Source organism: Diplotaxodon limnothrissa, linkage group LG3, assembly GCF_057381915.1.
Source record: "Diplotaxodon limnothrissa isolate DT_005_m linkage group LG3, D_limnothrissa_male_GT1.1, whole genome shotgun sequence".
Classification (NCBI taxonomy): Eukaryota; Metazoa; Chordata; class Actinopteri; order Cichliformes; family Cichlidae; genus Diplotaxodon; species Diplotaxodon limnothrissa.
This window is the reverse complement of record NC_140598.1, coordinates 31,963,363-31,984,453: the sequence shown is the minus strand read 5'-3', so window position 1 is coordinate 31,984,453 and position 21,091 is coordinate 31,963,363. Positions and strand designations below refer to the sequence as shown.

The 21,091-nt window shown below is 40.6% G+C and overlaps 1 non-coding gene across 1 annotated transcript; it reads right to left on the bottom strand.

Annotated features, from left to right (window-relative positions):
• Positions 1 to 12,927: 12,927 nt before the first annotated feature.
• On the bottom strand, positions 12,928 to 12,999 carry trnat-ugu (transfer RNA threonine (anticodon UGU)). Its single transcript has one exon. It is a non-coding gene; the product is annotated as a tRNA-Thr (tRNA).
• Between the last annotated feature and the right edge of the window lie 8,092 nt (positions 13,000 to 21,091).

Sequence of the window (21,091 nt, the reverse complement as noted above, 5' to 3'; positions counted from 1 at the left end):
AAACAAATATGTGTATGTGCATTTATCACGAAGTAACAGGGACTCCACAGATGGAGCAAGCACAGGGCCCATGGTACCTGAGAATCCCACCTGGCAAAACACCTAGTAGAACACCCCCAGCCTCGACCACAACCCCCAAAGGAGCACGTCAGGAAACATGCCAAAACATCCAGCCGTGTGCCCTTGCACCACCAAGCATCACCAAACCCTGGATAACATGATATAGATTTCCTTTTCATCCCTTTGTAATGCAGTTCAGTTTTTTCTATATCTGATGCATATCTGGATTTTTTCAAATGGGTTTTTACATGTGATAAGTGAAGACTTAAAAGATATTTTTTTAAATTCCCACCAAACTGCCAAAGAGCTGCTTTTGCTAAGGTGTTTAAAGCAGGCGTGATGCTTAATACAGGAGCTAATATAAAGCAGATCGCTTTTTTTTTTTTTTTTTTTATTAACCTTTATTTAACCAGGAAGATCCCATTGAGATTAAAAACCTCTTTTTCAAGGGAGACCTGGCCAAGATAGGCAGCAGCAGATGTCTCACAGTTACAGAAATTACTCAAACACAGGCAGCAACAACACACATGCAACAATAAGTGAAAGAATACAAATAAAATACAAATAAAATTCAATAAAATTCAAATAAAATAAAAAGTCAGTTAAAATGACAATCAATCTAATTGAAACAGTTGCATGTTATGGACTTGGCCTCAAGGATTCGTAGTTTAGATTTAAAATCACTTAATGAAATGAATTCAGTCATTTTCCATTCCTTCTGCAGTTTGTTCCAGGCCGAGGGTGCTAAATGGACAAAAGCTCTTTTACCAAGTTCAGTTCGGGCAAATGGAACAGAAAGCAACAAGTAACCATGCGGACGAAGAGAATACCGACCAGCATGTTTCATTACAAGCAGGGAACATATATAAGAAGGCAGCAACCCAAGTATCGCCTTATATATAAAACTGTATAAATGAGAGTTCCTCATTTATACAGTTCCTCCGACTTACCAAAGCAGGCCATCCTACCTGAGAGTATAACTCACAGTGGTGAGTCTGAAATTTACAGTTAGTGATGAACCTCAGACAAGCATGATACACAGAATCAACCATTCGAAGACATTGAGCAGAAGCATTCATATATAGAATATCACCATAATCCAGCACAGGCAAGAATGTTGCAGCAACAAGCCGCTTCTTTGTATTAAAAGAGAAACACAACTTATTTTGAAAATAAAATCTCAGTTTTAACTTCAGGTTTTTCACAAGATTCTCTACATGTGGTTTGAAGGTAAGCGAGTCATCAATTAAGATTCCCAGATATTTATAGGTGTGAACCAACTCTATTTTATTACCTTCAAGAGTGGTTACTGATGGGATTGTTTGGGCTCGTCTCCTTGATTTAGAAAACAACATGAGCTTTGTTTTGTCTGCGTTGAGAACAAGTTTAAGCTGATGTAATGAGTGCTGGACAGCAGAAAAGGCTTTCTGCAAGGAGTCGATGGCTTGGACAAGAGTTGAACCACAGCTGTAAATAACTGTATCATCAGCATAGAAGTGCAAGTTTGCATCTGGCACATGTAGACTAAGATTGTTTACGTAAATGATAAATAGAAGGGGACCTAATACAGAACCCTGTGGCACTCCGCTGTGCACCTTAACAAAGTCAGAACATAGACCGTCAGATTTAATGCACTGAGTCCTGTTACTGAGGTAGTTTGAGAACCATGCCACTGCTCTCTCAGAGAGTCCTGACTGGAAGAGTCTAAGTTTTAAAATACAATGATCAACAGTGTCAAATGCTTTTGACAAATCAATAAAAAGGGATGCACAGTGTTGTTTTTTATCAAGTGCAATAGTAATATCATTTACCACTCTAATTGCAGCTGTGATAGTACTGTGATTCTTCCTAAAGCCTGATTGATATTCAGATAAAATGGCATTGATGTGCAAAAACTCCTTTAACTGCTCACACACAAGAGCTTCAAGAACTTTGGCCAGCACAGATAGATTAGATATTGGTCTGTAATTAGTTAACACTGCTGGGTCGCCCCCTTTTAATAGAGGAACAACAAAAGCTTTTTTTTCACTGAGTGCTTGCTTTATGTCCAACCATGAGGTGTCTAACAAGCTTACACAACACAGAAACACAGTAATCTGTTTTATAAGAAGAGTGTTAAAACTCGTTCATGATGGGGGGTGGGGGGTGTTTACATAAAATGTTTTTAAATGCTTGAGTTTACTGACTTATATCAAGCCGTAAGGGGTTTATTCGGGATCAGTGAGAACATATAGTTGAATTTCAGCAGAACGCTGCACTAAGGTCTAGCAGGACAAGCACAGAGATGAACTGTCAGAGGCCATAAGAAGATCATTTGTAACCTTCACTAAAGCTGTTTCTGTGCTGTGCTGAGCTCTGAAACCTGACTGAAACTCTTCAAATAAGCCATTCTTCTGCAGATGATCTGTTAGCTGTTTGACAACTACTCTTTCAAGGATTTTTGATATGAAAGGAAGGTTGGAGATTGGCCTATAATTAGCTAAGACTGCTGGGTCTAGAGATGCTTTTTGAGTAAAGGTTTAACTACAGCCAGCTTGAAGGCCTGTGGTACATAGCCGATCATTAGAGATAGGTTGATCATATTTAAGATCGAAGAATTAATTAATGGCAGGACTTCTTTGAGCAGTTTTGTAGGAATGGGGTCTAAAAGACACGTTGATGGTTTGGAGGAAGTAATTATTGAAGTTAACTCAGAAAGATCAATTGGAGAAAAGAGTCTAACTTAACATCAATGGTACTAAGAGTAGCTGTAGATAATATTACATCTGTGGGATGATTACTGGTAATTTTTTCTCTAATGATAAAAATTTTATTTGTGCAGAAGTTCATGAAGTCATTACTAGTTAACGTTAAAGGGATGGTTGGCTCAAAAGAGCTCTGACGTTTTGTCAGCCTGGCTACAGTGCTGAAGAGAAACCTGGGGTTGTTCTTATTTTCTTCAATCAGTGATGAATAGTAAGATGTTCTGGCTTTGCGGAGGGCTTTCTTATAAAGCAAAAACTATTTCTCCAGGCTAAATGATGATCCTCTAGATTTGTGACACGCCATTTCCTCTCCAGATTACGAGTCATCTGCTTTAGGCTACGTGTTTGAGAATTATACCACGGAGTCAGGTACTTCTGATTAGAGACCTTAGTTTTCACAGGAGCTACAGTATCCAGAGTCGTACGTAGTGAGGAGGTGAAATTATTAACAAGATAATCGACCTCTGTTGACGTAACCAGGTGTCATTACTGCCGACGTGAATTATAATTTTACTGAATTTACGTTTACCCTTAACCAGCAGTTTTACATTTCCCTCAGTGTCACCTGCTCTGGCCCCTGCTGGTGTCTCTAGCTTCACATGTCTGAGAACAGAATCGCCAATTACCAGAGTTTGACCCCCAGCGGGTTTGTCGCTGAGTGGGGAAAAATGGTTAGACACATGAACAGGTTGGTGGTGTGCCTGGGGCTTCTGTTTAAGACTATGCTTCCCCCTCACCATTTTTCCGATCATTATAATATAATTCTGGTTACTCCAAGAACCGTTTTTTAACAGTGTTATGATGATCAAACTGATGATGGTATCTAATACAACTGCTGATCTACCCCAATTCAGCTGCTATATACGTGGGGAAAAGAAAGTTTTCAGGGTATATACGTGAGTAAAATGTTATTCATACATCACCTATCAAGACAAAGATCACAAAGTGATTCTCAACAACAACAAAACATTAAGAAGAAAAAAAAGAGTTCACTACAACCAAATCTGAAAAGATTAGTTTTTAGTTGCTTCTTAAAAGAGACCACTGAGTCTACAGATCTCAGGCTCAGAAGGCAGAGAGTTCCTGAGTCTGGGGTAACACGATGAGTGAAAAGTTACCCCAGAGTTCGTGACAGCAGATTTTTATTTATTTTTTTTTTTCTCTAAATGACATCAGAAACAGCAGTATGCGACATTACGTGATGGCAGAGCTTCAGTTCATCCTTTGTCATTTTTTTTTTTTTTTTTTTTTTTTTTAAATAAATAGGACAGGGGGAATGAATGAGAGAAAGAGGGGGAGAGAAAGAAAGAAAACCAAAGGGGAGAAGAGACGGTGAGAAGGGGGGGGAAGAGAGAGAAAAAAAAAAAAGAACTCCTGGGTCACCTGTATGGAGAAAAAAAAAAAAACAAACAAAAAAAAACAAACAGAGGAGACAGCAAACAACAAAGAGCAACATAATAATAGAGAAAACAAAGCACCATCACAATAAACTAGCTAGTCATAGATATCAATATTTACTAAATAATAAACGATATTGTGCAGCACGCAAGATAGACAGCGCACAGTGTGCTTTGAGGCAGCAGCCAAGAAAGCTTTAGTCCACGTCTGTGAATACCCATGTGTGCATACCTGTGTGGATCAGCATGCTTGCATTCCAAAGGTTTCTCAATGTAATGATCTGCTAGGGAGTGTGGGGGGGCCACAGCCCCGTCCTCCAGGGTGTGAAGCGGGTATGGAGGAGATCAAAACTCCAGACATCCAGAGGCCCCCAGAACACAAGAGACCATGGAAGACCAACAGAGGGGCAGCCGCGCCACTGTTCCAGTAAGAGCTGAGGAGAGTCCCAGATGAGGGCTCGCCCAGCAGCCGCGGAGCAGAAGTCAGGGGGAGTTGCAGTGACGCGCAAGACAAAGATCACAAAGTGATTCTCAACAACAAAACATTAAGAAGAAAAAAAAAAGTTCACTACAACCAAATCTGAAAAGATTAGTTTTTAGTTGCTTCTTAAAAGAGACCACTGAGTCTACAGATCTCAGGCTCAGAAGGCAGAGAGTTCCTGAGTCTGGGGTAACACGATGAGTGAAAAGTTACCCCAGAGTTCGTGACAGCAGATTTAGCAAATGTTGCAAAATGATCTTGAGCTTATAAATCTGCCACTGACACAAACAAGTACTTCCTTTTTTTTCTTCATTTAATTGGAAAAGTTGTGAGCCATCAAACTTTTAAAGGAGTCTAAGCATCTACTCAGAATCTGCAGCTTTAGGTTTGCAAAATTGTATCTTAACAAACCGCAAGTGTCATGAACCGAAGTTCCGTGCGCAAGCTGGACCCAGAAGCAGAACACACACACCAGGGTAGGAGGGAATAAAGAAAGCAAATTTATTATAACTAAAGGTGTCCCGTGAGGGTAGCCGAAAAAACAACGTATGGAACCAGAAGAAACCGAGGGACTGGGGAGGTGAACTGCGCAGGGAACGCCGAGAGCGGGGCTGTGAGAAGCTGCAAAACAAAAAAGAGAAACAGATTACTGGGGTGCGGAAAAAAGGCAGCATACGAGGGAAGGTGGAGTATACGTCTTACGGAGGTAGCCGGGCTGAGTGAACCAGAGGGGGGGGGCTCCAAAAGGGTCGAGACGGCGAGGCTGATAGTGCTTCCGAATCTCAGGCGGACAGGTGGACAGGCAGGTGGCTCGCAAAAACGCCGAGTTGTGATCTGAGTACACAGGGTAAAACAGAGTCAGTTCCAATGGACAATTTGTCATAAGGGGTTTTTTCCCGCAGGTGTACGTTACCGCTGAGAGGCGACTACGGACTGGCGTGGAGCAGCAGGTAGGGCAGGATTAAATAGTCCACCTGGTGATCGCCTGGGATGGGATGCAGGTGTGGGGTTAGCAGCCACGCCCGTGGGCGTGGGCATCCCAACAGCACCCCGGACGCCGGGCCGCGGACCATGACAGCAAGACCTTTGAAACAACCTCCAGACAGGCAATACCAAAGTGGAGATATTTGCCTATAATACACAGCACCATGTTTGAAGAAAACCAAACACAGTATATCAGCACAAACACGTCATACTAACTGTCAGGACAATAGTGGAGACATGATGGTTTGAACTTGTTTTGCCCCCACAGGACCCTTGCACATTGCAGGCAACCATCAATTCCTCTGTAGTATTCTTAAGTATTCTAGAATCAAGTGCGATGCCGTCTTTCTGACAGCTAAAGCTTAGCTGAAACTGGATGATAGTAATCCCAAGTACAGCAGCAAATCTACAACACAATGGCCACGATGACCTCAACCTAATTACAATGCTGCGGTGGGACCTTAATACAATACAAATGTCTGCAAACATAAATTAGCAAAGAAAACTGGGCCAAAATTCAGAGAGACATAGGGAAAGTCATAAAAAAAGAATTAGTTAAAGCTCTTTCTGGTAAAGGTGGTTCTCCAAACTACTGAATCATGGGCTATACTAAGTTCTTATTAGTTTAGTCCCAACTGATGGCCTTTAAAAAGATGTCTCATTTCCCAGCTGTCACATACAAAACATATGGATTGCATTGGTTACAGATGAATTTCTAAACTACTGAATGTTCCAGTAGGCACTGCTGGGGCAATCATCTGGAAGTGAATCAGACCTGGAACTAGCAGGTACAACAGTTTCAAATAAAACAGCAATGCAAGTATTGCACTCAATCACAATGGTCTGTATGGACGCTCACTACGCAAGACCCCATTGTTAAAGAAAAAGCATGTTGAAAGTTGGTGCTTATATAATTGAAGGAAGGATGAATGGGCCAAAGACTGTGTCACTCTATGATTAATGTTCACATTCAAAGGGACTCGCCACACATAACATATCCAGGTAAATTCTGATGTGGGAACTGATCTCATGATCTTTAGTTTACAAATTCAAATACAAATTTTATCTGTCACACACACACAGCCATACACAGTATGACATGGGGGTGAAATGCTTGTAGCTGTACAATGCCCAACCATTAAATGACAGAAAAAAAGTTTTATAATATTTACAATTTACAGGTTACTACAAAATTTACAAATTAACTTGGGAATTTACAGTAAAGAATGTGCAAATAGAAGAAGAGATTATAAAGATTATAAAGTATAGGAATTATAGGATTATAGGAAATGTGTGGTGGTGCGTGTGGTGACGTGTGTGAGAGTCCAGTCCTACACCTGGTTCAGGGCCCGAATAGCCTGGGGGAAGAAGCTCCTCCTCATTCTCTCTGTTTTGGCCTTAAGGGAGCGGAAGCGCTTCCCAGACCTCAACAGTGAGAAGAGTCCATTGTTGGGATGGGAGAGGTCCATCACAATCTTCCTAGCTTTGGACTTGCACCGCTTGGTGTAGATGGACAGCAGGTCAGGGAGCTCTGATTGAATGATACGTTCGGCTGAGCGCACCACTCTTTGCAGATCTCGCCTGTCCTGCTTGGTGCTGTTCCCAAACCAGGTGCAGATGTTTACAACCCTAACATTGATGCAAGTCTCAGTGAGTGCTTAGACTGGTCAGTCAAATTAATAATAATGGATTGCATTTATATAGCGCTTTTCTAGGCACCCAAAGCACTTTACAATTCCACTATTCATTCACTCTCGCATTCACACACTGGTGGAGGCAAGCTACTGTTGTAGCCACAGCTGCCCTGGGGCAGACTGACCGAAGCGAGGCTATTAAATGCATAGAAAAATGAATGACCACTGCTAGTCATTAAAATTAGGTCAAATTAATTCACAAGTCTATCCAGTTCTTGTGTTTAAAGATATTGTGCATCTCTTCTCTGTTATTAGGTACCTCATTATATGACATCAGTCCACTAGTATAATAGTCCTACTCCAATAGTAGACTAAAATCCTTGTTTGTTTCCATTCTTAGCATGGAGCCCCATTCAAGATTACAGGAAAGGTATGAATGGGGTTTGAACCCATGAGCTGCGAAGACCAATGCCTTACCACTTGGCCACCATGCCTCACTACACATTCTGCTTCACATACACTTGCACCCATATATAGACTCCTTCCCTTGAAATTTTAGCATCTCAGATTAAATCGCAGGCCAGTGACACGTGAACATGACACTGAGTGTGGGGATAAACATGGGGACAAGATAGACTGGGGAGACAAAACGACAAAACACAGAGCATGAACATGGGAACAGGAAGGGAGAAACCATAAGCCCCTTTTCCATTAGAACAGTTGAGGCAAAAATTATTAGCCCCCCAGGACTCCTAAAACTCTTCCCAATGTTTGCAACATTGATGAAACTTGATATAATGCAACATTCACCAGTGCTATTTAATAGCTTTTGGTACATTTTGTAATATAAAATGTATTCTTAGGCTTGCTTGACATCAAATATAGCAAAAGAAATGCAGTGTTCAAAAATATTAGCCCCATGTGAATATTTTCTTTCAAAACACACCTACAGTAACCTACAGAAACCACACCTGTGCAGTCAATTGGCTTCCTTGCAACATTCAGTCAACATAAAAAGGAACGGGACACTTTAACACATGAGAGGGAGTACTGTTATTCACCGTGCCAGAAACAAAGGAAATAAGTCTGGAGCTCAGAAAGAAGGGAATGCTACACTGGCATTTCCAATTGATTCACAGTGTCTAGAACTGCTATACGTTGCATCATTGCCAAGTACAAGGAGAAAAATTCTGTAAGAAACAAACCTGGCTGTGGCTGTAAGTGCAAGATTTCAAGAACTCTGGATTCAGAGATGTCAGCAAGTGTAACAAATGCGTTAAATACTTGTGAATTTGACCCAAAACACCTTTTCTTTAAAATTAAATATTTCATTTTGCATCTCAATCTCCTACCTATGTTATCTGAGTCTGTGTGTGTTCGTGTTTTTGTGTGCTGCGTGGTGATGTAGGCGCGAGCATGTGTGCCCCGGTCACAGCTCCTTTCAGCGTGGCCGGAGGTAAGTCACTTGCCACGTTGCTCTCAGCTAATTAAAGTTTGTTTAGACCCCAAGCTGCAATGTGAATATAGCCGAACTGCCACGTTTTGTTATTAAGAGACTCGTTCGGGGAGAGGTGTCCTGGCAGGCGCGTGACACAAACAGCTCAGACCTTTACTTCTGTGTTGCAGATGTGCAGTAAAGAGCCAAAGGCCCAGTGCTGTCTCCTGCCTCTTACTTTCACGCCAGAACACAACGCATTGACAGGCGTAACACTTGCAGACCGGTTACACAAGGAATCCTGTACATCTGCCAAGACCATTGTTGCTGACCTGGCCGACTCTTGCTGACTCTTCTGGAGTTGTTTCAAGGAACACAGTTGTGAGGGCTCTTCATGGTGGTGGGTTTCAGGACCATCAGTCCAGAAGAAGTCTAGGCTTAGGTTGTCGCTGAGTCTTCTAACAAGACAATGACCCAAAGCATACACCAAAATATTCCAACAGTTCCTCAAGGATACCAAAACCAAGATCCTGGAGTGGCCCACACAGAGCCCAGACCTCAATCCTATTGAGAATAGCCATGTGGCTACTAATTTTGGATGTCTCATTTTTGCCCTTTCTTGTTTCAACTCGGCGTATCAATAAAATATCCTGATTGAATTTAGTGGACATTGTTATTTTGGAAACAGATACACTATAAGAACGCTCTCATTGTTAACATTTTCATATTGAAATCAAGAGTGTTGTCCAATGTCATGAGGGGGGATAATAATTTTGGTCTCAACTGTACCGCCTCAGATCGACTCGGCATGGTTTGCCACTATTTTCAGGGTTTTCCATTAGGTTATAGTACCTGATATCAAGTACTTTTTAATACTTGCTCACCTTGGGTTCCAACTGATCCGAGCAAGTACTAAAATCCTCGTGTTGGTGTTGTTCCCAGATCATCATACTAAATGTTGTTGCAGGATCAACATTGCATGTGACCAATCAGAATGTTGTGACGTCATACTTTGCGACTTCGGGAAAAACCGGCTTAAAACAAAAAACTGTACTTAAGCTGCGTGAAACCGCCTCTGTCCGCCGATCAACGGACCCTGACCCTAACCGTAACCCTTTAATAAACAGTAAGCAGAATTGATATTGTCCTTGCAACATTGGAATTTCATAAATGCACGAATGGCTTGGCGCGCAAAAGAATAACGTCACAACAATGTGATTGGTCACTTGCAATGTTGAACCTGGAACAACATTTTCATGATGGTCTGGGAACAACACCAACACGAGGATATCAGATCATCCTACCAGCAGCATCACTCGATAAGTCATGAGGGCATCTCGTTCATGAAAATTAACACCGTCCTTTTTTAAACCTGGCAACAGGGGAAATGACTATATGGCTATATATGGCTATAGGGACAGTACTACAAATTTATTAACTGAACAAGACAGGGAAGGCAGACAGCCAGGAAGACAGAACACAAACACAGGACTCACAGTCCAATCCCAGACTATATGAGTCTTCTAACATTATGTTTCTCAACATAAACTTTTTTCATGTTTGATAAACATCGCAGTCACTCAAAATAAATATTACAACTACATTAATGTTTGGGGTTTGGGGTTTTTTGCAGGCCAATAAAAATGCCATGGGAAAAAAACACTCCGAGGCACAGCATCTTGCACATAAGCAAATTTGTTTGAGTAGACCTTTGCTTTTTCCCTCTTTTGAATATTTACTATTAATCATTAATAAGCATTTCTTATCTGATTACTTGACTGAATAATTGATACTAAATTAGAATAAACTCTTCATAGCACATAGAGTTCATAGCAGGGGCCCACAGAACTTTCAGGATCTGAAGACTGTTTGTGTAAGAATGGGCCAAAATGACACCTGAGCCACACAAGTCGATGCCAGTTCAGTAGACAGCAGTTTCACACTTGACTTCAACACCTTAACAAATTTTGTAATGTGGGATTGTATTTTCTAGCACCATTACAGGAAACATTACAGATAACATTCAAAACTACAAGTAAAAGACCTGAAGTATTTTCAACTATCAATTATCAAGTTACAGCTGACTCTCAGACAGTCTCAAATGTGAATACCATGGTTCAGCATATTGCATCTTCACATCTAATTCTTAAATATGTAATTATGCGACTTATGCCTAACTTAATTTCTCAAACAAAGAACTAGGGGTGGGCGATATATCAAATAAACTCGATGTATTGCAAGTTTTTTCTATGTACGATGGTTTAAATCAGCGGTCCCCAACCCCCGGGCCACGGAACGGTACCGGAAAGTGAACCGTGTTATAGTGAGGGACCACTATAATTAATTAAAATCACAAAGACACGTGAAACAACAAATGTTATCCACATTAACTAAGTAAAAACTGGTCTTTATCTTTAGATAATGTAACACAAGCTTTGTCCCAACGAGGACTCGAACCTGCGCTCATACTGGTCAGTGTAAAAATAAAAACTTTTGTTTATTGGCTAAAAAGCTGTGATTTGATTGGCAGTTTCTCCATACGCGATGAGCCATGTAGACAAAAAGATGGCGCAGAGTATTGCAGTCTCGTCGCAAGCTCCTCCAAGCAACAGCTGTTTTTTGTGTTTAATTTTACTTTTTCTTTATTTCTTCATGAGTAACACGTGTCTTCTTGTGTATGACCACAAAACCTTACAGGACATAAGAGCTGGACTTTCTCTGGTTTTCCGGAGTTCAAGTTTTGCAACACAGACCCTCCGTTTGCAAACGCCCATTCATCTCGCCTGAGACACCTTGGTTCGGGGACCCCGGAGGCTGCAAACACCGACGCAGAGGCAGAAGATCCGGCGTTCTATCCTGGCTATTGGACAAGGTACCGGACTCCGCCACACAACTACCAGGGTTCTCTGTGCACCAAGCGGACAGGTCACAGAAGCTAACTGGGAAGGCAGAGGCGGTGTTGTGCGTTTCATGATCAAGAACAACTGGTGTGATTATGCAAACGTAGACCCGGTTAAATTCTTCTGCTCACCGGACCTGGAGTACCTGATGATTAAGTGCCGGCCATTCTGGCTGCTGAGGGATTTTACAGCAGTATTATGGCTGTTTACATTGACCTACAAGCCAAAACTGACTGAGCACTCAGGGAAGAGTACAGCACGATTAGCAGTCAGGAAAGCGTGCACCCAGAGGTGGCATTTATCACAAACGGGGACAAAGGAAACCTGAAGAAAGTTTAACCAAAACTCAACCAACACATTAATTTCAACACTTGTGGAGAGCAGCGACCACTGTTATGCCTACTTCCAGGATGCATACAAAGCCCTCACCCGCGCCCCATTCGGCCAATAAGATCATTGCTCCATCCTGCTCCTGCCCACCTACAGGCAGAAGCTGAAACAAGAAGCTCCAACCCTGAGGGCGGTGCACCATTAGTCGGACCAATCTGAGTCCATTTTGCGGGACTGTTTTGATCACGCAGACTGCTGATGACATCAATGAGTACACAGACTCTGTCTGCGGATTTATCAGAAAATGCATGGAAGATGTCGTCCCATCCAGAACAGTCAAAGAATACCCAAATCAAAAACCATGGAGTAACAGTGATGTTCGCACAGCAATGGTGGCATGGAACACTGCTTTTGACTACTCAAAAGCATCAGACTACAAACATGCACATTACCAACTCCAGGAGACAATTTAAGCAGCCAAACGTTAGTACATGGACAGAGTGGAACAACAATTTGACAATCCTCTGAGAATGTGGCAGGGACTAAACACAATCACAGACTTTAGAGGGAAAATCAGCACACCGCAGACCATTAAACATTTTGTATTGTTCGATACATATGTGTACCCAACCGAAAGCACTGTATCGAACGGTTCAATACCGATACGAGTATTGTTGCACCCCTAATATATATACATTAATATATATACATATATACATTAATGTTCATACATGCTTTTTTGTACATATATTTATTCTTATGATTCTCATATTCCTATATTTTTTTCTTGTATTTTGCCCACCTGTGTTGTTTGTGAAGCTTGCACACCCAATTTTTATTCACATCTTGTACCAGTGTACGAGTAATGTGACATGACAATAAGAGTTACTTTGATGTGAGCCATTGTGAAACCTATTTGTAGTCCCTGGTGTGCACATATGTACCATTCAAGCTCACAGGAAAGGCATGGATGGGATTTGAACCCATGATTTTTGGTTTACAAGACCAACGCCTTACCACTTGGCCACCACGCCTCGCATTAGCTTGCTTAATGTACACTTGTATACATACAGAGACTGCTTCCCTTGAGTCTTCTAACATTGTGTGACAACATCAACTTTGATTTTTCATGTTTGCTAAGCATCACAGTCAGTCAAGACAAATATTATTGAAACTGTAGTAATATTTGAAAATATAAAGATTTTTATGTTTGTTTCTTTTTCGCAGGTCAATAAAAATGTACATAGGACAGTAAAATCCTGAGGCACACCATCTTACTTTTCAGCAGCAACAATTTTGTGCATCAAAGCATACTATTGCTAATTAATAAAATCATTTTTAACCCTTTACAGCCGATCGGAGCGGGCACGCTCTGTTTTGCGTAACTATTTTTAAATCCCGGTAGCTCTGCAACCACTTAAGCTAGCACAATAATTTTTTTTGCATATGAAACTGGAGGAGTTGTACTTACATCTTATGCCATCAGCTTGTCCTAGGTCACAGTTTCCTTCCACATATAGCTTTGCAAAAACTGCATAAAAATCACTTGCAGCAACAAAAACATGATATTCCAGAAACACGCTTCGCCGATCCATCAGCTGTTTGTAACACTTCCTACGTCCATCAGCGCGAACTATCACATGACCGCATGACCTGCCCGAAACCGGAAGTGACGTCAATGTGGAAAAAACTACATTGCGGAAATGTAGTTTTTTACGATCGGGCCCTTATGAGCTTGTGTTTTACTTGTTATGTGTTTTAAAAAGTTATGTTTGAGTTTATGACTTTCTGTGTCGTTTCTGGGATGCTTAGGACTCATATTGCACTGCTGGAAATAGTTTATTTTGATGCATATGCTGTCATTTTGCAAATTTGCACTATAATATTTATTTTCGTTTTTCCTGCAGTATATAAAAATTGGTGTATTTCAAAAATAAAACTATGAAGACACTCAAAATAAATTTCCTGTGGTGGGAAACTAGTTTGTGTAACTTTTTTGTATTTACAGTTTTGAGGGATAAGCCTCTTAAATTTCTCTAACTAGAAATATATGTTAAAAAAACAAAAACGATTTTCAATTTTTTTGTAGTTTATTGCACTTTTTTGCAATTTATGTAATTACTATGCAGATTCCTAATGCAGACATATTATTAAAGTTTGGGCTATAATGGTTGTATTGATGTATAGCAACTTGAAATGCTCCCAAAAATGGCTCCACAGCATGTAAAAATATAATATAAGCTCTGGCGAACTTGGTTCTATGGTAGGTCTTAAAGGGTTAAAGGAACAATTGATACTAAAATATAAGAAACTGAGAACACAAAATCCTGAGCTCATAAAATGGCTCAAGGAACCAGATCTTAAAAAATTGACCAAAATCAAACCTGAGCAATGCATGCAACCAGGGATGGAAATTACCACATGCCACTGTAAATTTATGAAGTGGTGTTTAACGTCTTAATGCATGCTCAATCATCCAGGTCAGTAAATCTCCAAAAGTTGATTCTGTTCATCTGGACGTAGCGTTTTCAGTGTAGCTGGATTGGTGGTTTTTCGTTTTTATGGGCCGATGGGGTTTTTTTTTCGTTTTTTTCTTCCGTAACGGTATAAACACTGAAAGGTGGTGGATTGGCCAGATGAAGGGAGATGTGTAAAAATAACTTAGTTGTTTGGTGGTGGCTATTGCGGAGCTTCCACAGATTCAGTAACATTAGCAAGTGGTGGAGGCCAGCAGATGCAACACGCTGGCAGGTGGATGACGGAAAGGCAGAAGGAGCAGAGACCTGAGGTGGTGAACTGAACTTCAGGTAAGAAGTTATGACCTGCAGTCTATCTGGGTCAGATATAAACCAAGTTTAGGTGGAGTTTATCTTTGTTGTGCTGACTTTTTAGTCGTACTGCGTGCTAGCTAGCATGACGGAGTTTATATACAGCTGGGCGGGTGCTATGATATTACTGATGTTGAACTTGTTTTATCTTATTTTATTTATAAGGTTAGTTATTAGAGTTGCCAACTAAAAAATGGAATCATCTCGTATTGAGGTGAAAAGGAACATTTTGTCCCGGACTTCAGCTACAATGAAAAAAACACACAAAGTTGGAGTTATTCTGTGTCTTTGCTGCACAGCTGCCTCTTCTTCTCTCATTCTCTCCCCCCTCTCCCTCCTGTTTCTACTTCAATCATGAAACTGATCAATGATCAGCTGATCGGCTTTTCTCTCTTGTTTGTTTATCTCCCACTTTGCGCCAGAAAGAAGAAACCAGCAGATGTCGCGCTAAACAACAGCAGCACGTTTAAGCTTGATCAGCTGTTGTTAGAATTTATTTAATATTAATTTCTAGTATCAGCTGATGTTTGCTGGAGCCACAGCTGTAAAGCTGTTGGTCATGATGTCGGTTTGGTTATCTGGTGAGAGGGAAACATGAAGATGAAACCAGGAGATGTCCTTACTGAATCATCAGAGCTGAACAGGTGATGGAGAAACAGGTTTACCTTTTAGGTCACATGAATGAGTTGAAGGGAAGTTATGAACTGTTTCTGAGCGACAAATAACACCAGGATCCTTTTCTAAGTAGCTGACAGCTGGTAACTGTGCAGGGGCGGGTCTAGCAAAGCGTTGCCAGGGGTCCATGTAGGGAATTAAAAGGGAAAGGTGGGCACAAAGAAATACTTTTCTTTGTTATGTCATTTAAAAACTTTGAATAAATAATGATCTGAAAACAAATGTTTTCATCTGATGTAAAATATAGAAATCCATTATTGTACATAGTAATGTTTTTGAGGGTCCCAACATAATTTCTTCAGAACTAAGTACTGGATATGATGCCAGTATTTTCCCACATTTTCTAGATACTGCACCAGTACTTTGTGTAAAATGCCATCAAAAAGTCAATTAAGTTTTATTCTTTCTTACCTGTCTTTCTGTCTCCTTTCACTTTTTAAAGGTTGCCATGTTAGAAAAAATATTTTGCCCTGCCATGCTGTTTATTGATGTGGCAAATGAATGGTTTATGAAAATATATCTAAATCTGTCATCAGTAATCAGTAATGATCATGTCTCACCTCTAGTCTTCTTTGTCTTAATTTCAGGTTTTCACCATGTGTTGTAGATAGTTCAGGAGGTTAACTTGACCAAGCAGTCTACTTTCAGGTACTGTTTAGAATACCAGAATAGGGAGGATGGTGTAGGTCTAAGTTTATTAGATTGATACATATATACCAACAAGACAGTGTACATCACTGTGACAACGGCGTTTGTTTTCATTCAAAGGCTTTATGGTTTTTCCTATAATACCTGGTGGACCGGTCTCTAGTCAAAATGTCTGGGCCGATTTTTTGTCCCAGTTCAGCCCTGGTGTACACGACTACCCAAATGAGTCACCCACTGCTATGTTTAGAAAAAACGTACAAAGGATTGATGTACTGACCTGATTTTCTGGACCCAAAGACTACCTTCAACTACTAGACCATGTACAACAACAGCCACATAGAAAATATCCTTTCACATGTAGCATGTGTAAGTTTGCCCCATGAATACTAAAGGTATGGATCAGGATTGAAGACCTAGACCCACGCCTTTTCACTTGGCTGCCATGCCACATTTGGCTTTACTGCAGGCACATAGTGACAGTCATGGAAGTGCTTCCTGAGGCCTACAGCTATCATTGCTCCTCCTGTTTGGTCATCAGGAAACTAGCCTGTCTACAGACATCAACTGCAGATTGCACAGTCTTTAATTCAGTGTACTGTTAGGCTCACACAGGGATCACATATGCAGTGTAGTATGCTATGATTTCCTTCAATATTTTGACCCAAAACTCGTAATATAAACACGGCAACTCAACTTGTGTAAAGTACTTTCGACTGGGCGTTGTGCACCTGGAGTTGAGTTTTTTGACCAATGCATGAAACCATGTATTAAAAAATGTCAGCTATTATCATCGTAGAACTTTATTATATGGCACCCGTTCTTATGTTCTTATGTTTGAGTCTAAAGGCTAATTTTTAGCACAGGAGACTCCTTTTTCCTTCTGATTTGTAAACTCTCTCCATAATCTTTAAATATTACTTAGTGGCAGAAGACTTTTGCTGCATCGATGTCTGTGTTTAATATCATCATCCAATATAATTTTTTCATATCGCACAGATCACGGTTTCATTTCCTTCCATTTTCCTTGTTTGTCAGTTGAGACCTTTTTCTGGTCATCAGTTCTTCCTGCGACAACTGCAACACATCTGAGGGGTATTTTCACTATCAGCTCTTTTTCTTAGTTATAACAGAAGGAGGACTTTGCCTCAAGTGTCTCTGAAAAATGTTTGCTATCTTGTTTGAATTTTCTTCCACAATTTATAAAGTATTTATGAAAACCCTTGAATGAGTCTGTGTCTCACTCACTCGCGAATATATTGTTTTGAAAATAACTGACCAATGGAGCAGCAGAGAGGAACTGCAACATGCAAACAGAAAATAACAATATGTAAAGAACAAACTAACCTCACAACATTTATATGCAGCTGGGGCTTCCTGTTTGAGACACCTGACTAAAACTGAAACCTCTTTTGGTTTTGAGAAACTTCTGCAGCACAGCAGCTTCTCACTGACTCTAAAATATCTGACAATGTGAGGACAGTGAACTTTGTTTCTGAGTCCCAATTGAACCACCCTACCATGTTTTACTAGGGACTCTCCCTCTGACTCACTGTTGTTAACGGTTAACTTAGCAGGTCGTGAGTCACTTCTTCTTCCCTGTTTGACAGCATGGAATTACCTCAGTACCAAAATACTTTTTTCTTTGCAGTAAAATCTAGCATCTCAGTAAACTGTTATTACAAATGTAAAACATCAAAAGTATCACTGACACACACAATAAATGTTGCCTTAGATTTCTTTTAAAAATGTGACACAAACACTCTCTCTATCAAGTAGATGCCAAAAAAGGCAAATAAATCTACAAGAAACTGGACAAGTGAAGGACAAAATAATTTTGAGGCCTAAAAGATTAACTATATACAGGAAGATTATCTGAAAGTCATGTCATCAAAAAAATGGAAAGAGATCCAACACAGACCTGACACAGGACCTGAGAGATGCACCTGGCTCTTCAGTTGATCCAACTACTGTTCACTCAGAAACAATGTCAGTGAAAGTCCTTCTTAAGGAAGAGGAAACGGGGAGACAAAGCTGAGGTGTGCTAAACTACCCAAGAACTGGACTGAAAGTCAGTGGCAACAGCTCTGATGGAGTAATGAATCCAAACCTTGAACCTTGTGTTCAAGTTTTTCTCAGAAGGTAGGGAGAAGTTCAAGTGAGAGCTACAATAGTGAATGTCTGCAGCCACGTGTACAAAATGTCTGAGGAACTGTCATGGTTTGGGCTGCATTACAACCAGTGGTGTTTAGATCTTATAAAAATAGATGGAATTATGAACACAGAAAAGTAGCATCAGATTTTGATCCATCATGCAATGCCAACTAAAAAAGTTCTATTTTTCAGCATGAAAATGATGCCAAACACACTTCCAGTGCAGTAAACAAAACCCAGGTAGAAAAATACACAGTCACTGTCACGGTATGACAGTCCTCCGTGGCTGACCTCCTCGCTATGCTTGTGTTTGTTGTTTCTGTTAGTGTCTCCCTCTTTTTTTCTGTCTCCCTGTGTTTTTGCTTATCTCTCGTTCCCGGAGAGAGAGTTTAGGTTGCGACCGCTCAATCCATAAGTGTCTAGCGCTGGAGGTAACTGCACCTTGAGGTAGATGTAGCTCAGGCGGCAGAGCAGGTCATCTACTGATTGGAAAGGTGGTGGTTCGATTCCTGGCTTCCCCTAGTCTGTATGCCAAATATCCTTGGGCAAGATACTAACCCCAAATTGCTCTCCCTTGTCTTGTTAGATTTGATTTGTCCCAGCTGTGTTCCCCATCCCCATATTATTCTTGTGTGTACTCATGTCCTCTGTCCTCTTTTCTTCAGTGTCAGGTTGTCTGTTGGTCTCGTCATGGTTCCATACTTACACATCTCAAGGGTTTGGTCCATGTTCAAGTTTTTGTTCGTCTTTTGTGTTTAGCATTTAGTTTTTCCCAGTTCAGTTCTACTTAGTTTCTCCCCAGTGTGTTGTGCTTTTTGTTTTTGTACCTTTTTTCAGCCTAATTAAGCAGCTCGCCTTTGGTTATAAGTTTTCTTCTTCTTCGCCTTCATTAGCTGTGCGGCTTACCATCAGAAGAGCGACCTATTTAGCAGTGTGGCTAAGCTCCGGTCGACACTGGATCATTGAGTCAATCCTCGTCAGTACGGCCGTGATTAATTGTGTTTGAACCTCGCTTATTGTTTAGAATTGCCTGCCATCATGTGTGTTTTTACATCAGGAATTGGGAACGGAGAGTGTCTTTTTACAAGAGTGGATCCGCGGGAGAAGTACAAGAGAGGAGCCACAGGTCGGAGCACGAGCACAGGATTGTTTGGAACTGTTTTACACTACACAGACACTCGCAACGTCGAGAGAAATTTCCGGGACCTGCCTCAGAGAAGCCACAGAATTAATGAACTGTATATATCCTTCAACTTACTTACTGTAAATAAATTCACTGTTTTTTCCTGTTTTGGGTTTTTTTTTTTCGCTTTTCCCCTACCCATCCTTGACAATGAAGCACTACCAATCATAGATTGGCCTCCCCCAGAGACTTCAACATTACTGAAGCAGTGTGGAATCCTCTTGACGGAGAACAGAACAAAAGGGAACTATTCCTAAAGACTACTTAACCCTCTGGAGTCTGGGGTATAATTGGCCATTTTTTAATTGGCTTGCCTTGTGTGGTATCACTTTTTCCAATGCAGTTTTTTGTACAATTATTTAAAACTACTTACAGAAGATTTATGGCATTATTTTAGTGCCTCTATTCTGAGCGCACCTAAAAGAAAATTTGCAAGCACAAATGTTGCATGTTGAGGAGAAAATTATTTTGAGCGAACAAAATTCATTGCTGCGTGCAAAAATCGGTGTTTGCGATTATCCATATACACACACAATAACAGCTCCTCTCGCTCAGTTGTTGGCATTTGCTCTTCCTCAGATCTGCTTTGTGCGCTCACAGACATCTGCGGACCTGCTCTAAGTGTGTCGTTTGCTCACAACATCTCTGCTTAGTGCGCACTCAACTCTCTGTACACCGTTGTAAGTGTGCCACAAAACCAAACAATCACAGACTTGGATGCAAAAAATTCTGATTGACTGCTTTGTTCTCCAATCACCTCGCTAGCTACTGTAGCCAAACCCAGGCAAATATCCCAGAATGCATTTTGTCCAAAACTCAAATGAGGCAGTTGGGGAGGAACGCAGAGTGGCGGAGTTTGAAATATTACTCTTTCTGGATCACAAAATAATCTTTTAAGATATTTTTTAAGGCGAGAATGGTGCTGTGTAAACGGTCCAGTTATGAAGCTGAATTTTAATCTTAGCAAAACCGATTTACTCAGGAACAAATCAAACACTGGAATAAACCAAACATGAACATTTAAAAGGTACCTAATTGATTTATATATCATGTATATATCATATTTTGTTTTGGTTTTTTGTTTGTTTGTTTTTAAATTATTTATTTATGCAAGTTTCATTTTTTTTTACACATTCACAAACAGCGGGACAGAGGAACACAGACAATAAAGACAACAAAAAGAAAGTCAACACCAAAGAGCAGGAAAAAAACAAACAAACAAAAAACAAAACAACAACAAAACAGCAACAAAAAACAAACAAACAGACCCCACAACAGGGTACACGGTAGGGCTGCTCAATTAATCGAATTTTAATCACGATTACGATCTGGGCTTTCAACGATCATTAAAAATGACTGAGCCGATTATTAGCCCCTCCCTCATTTATCCGCGACACCTTAAAGGCCGGTCCGTGAAAATATTGTCGGGCATAAACCGGTCCGTGGCGCAAAAAAGGTTGGAGACCGCTGATTAAGAGGACCCGAGGGAAGCTCGGAAAGCTAAGCAGAAGTTATTTGGAGAGTGACTGCCGTTGGTTGAAAAGAGAGTTTAAAAAAAAAAAACTTCAGTGGTTTTGCACACTATTTTATATTATTTTTTTAAAGTCATTGTTAACCCTTTAAAGCCGGTCAGAGCAGCAC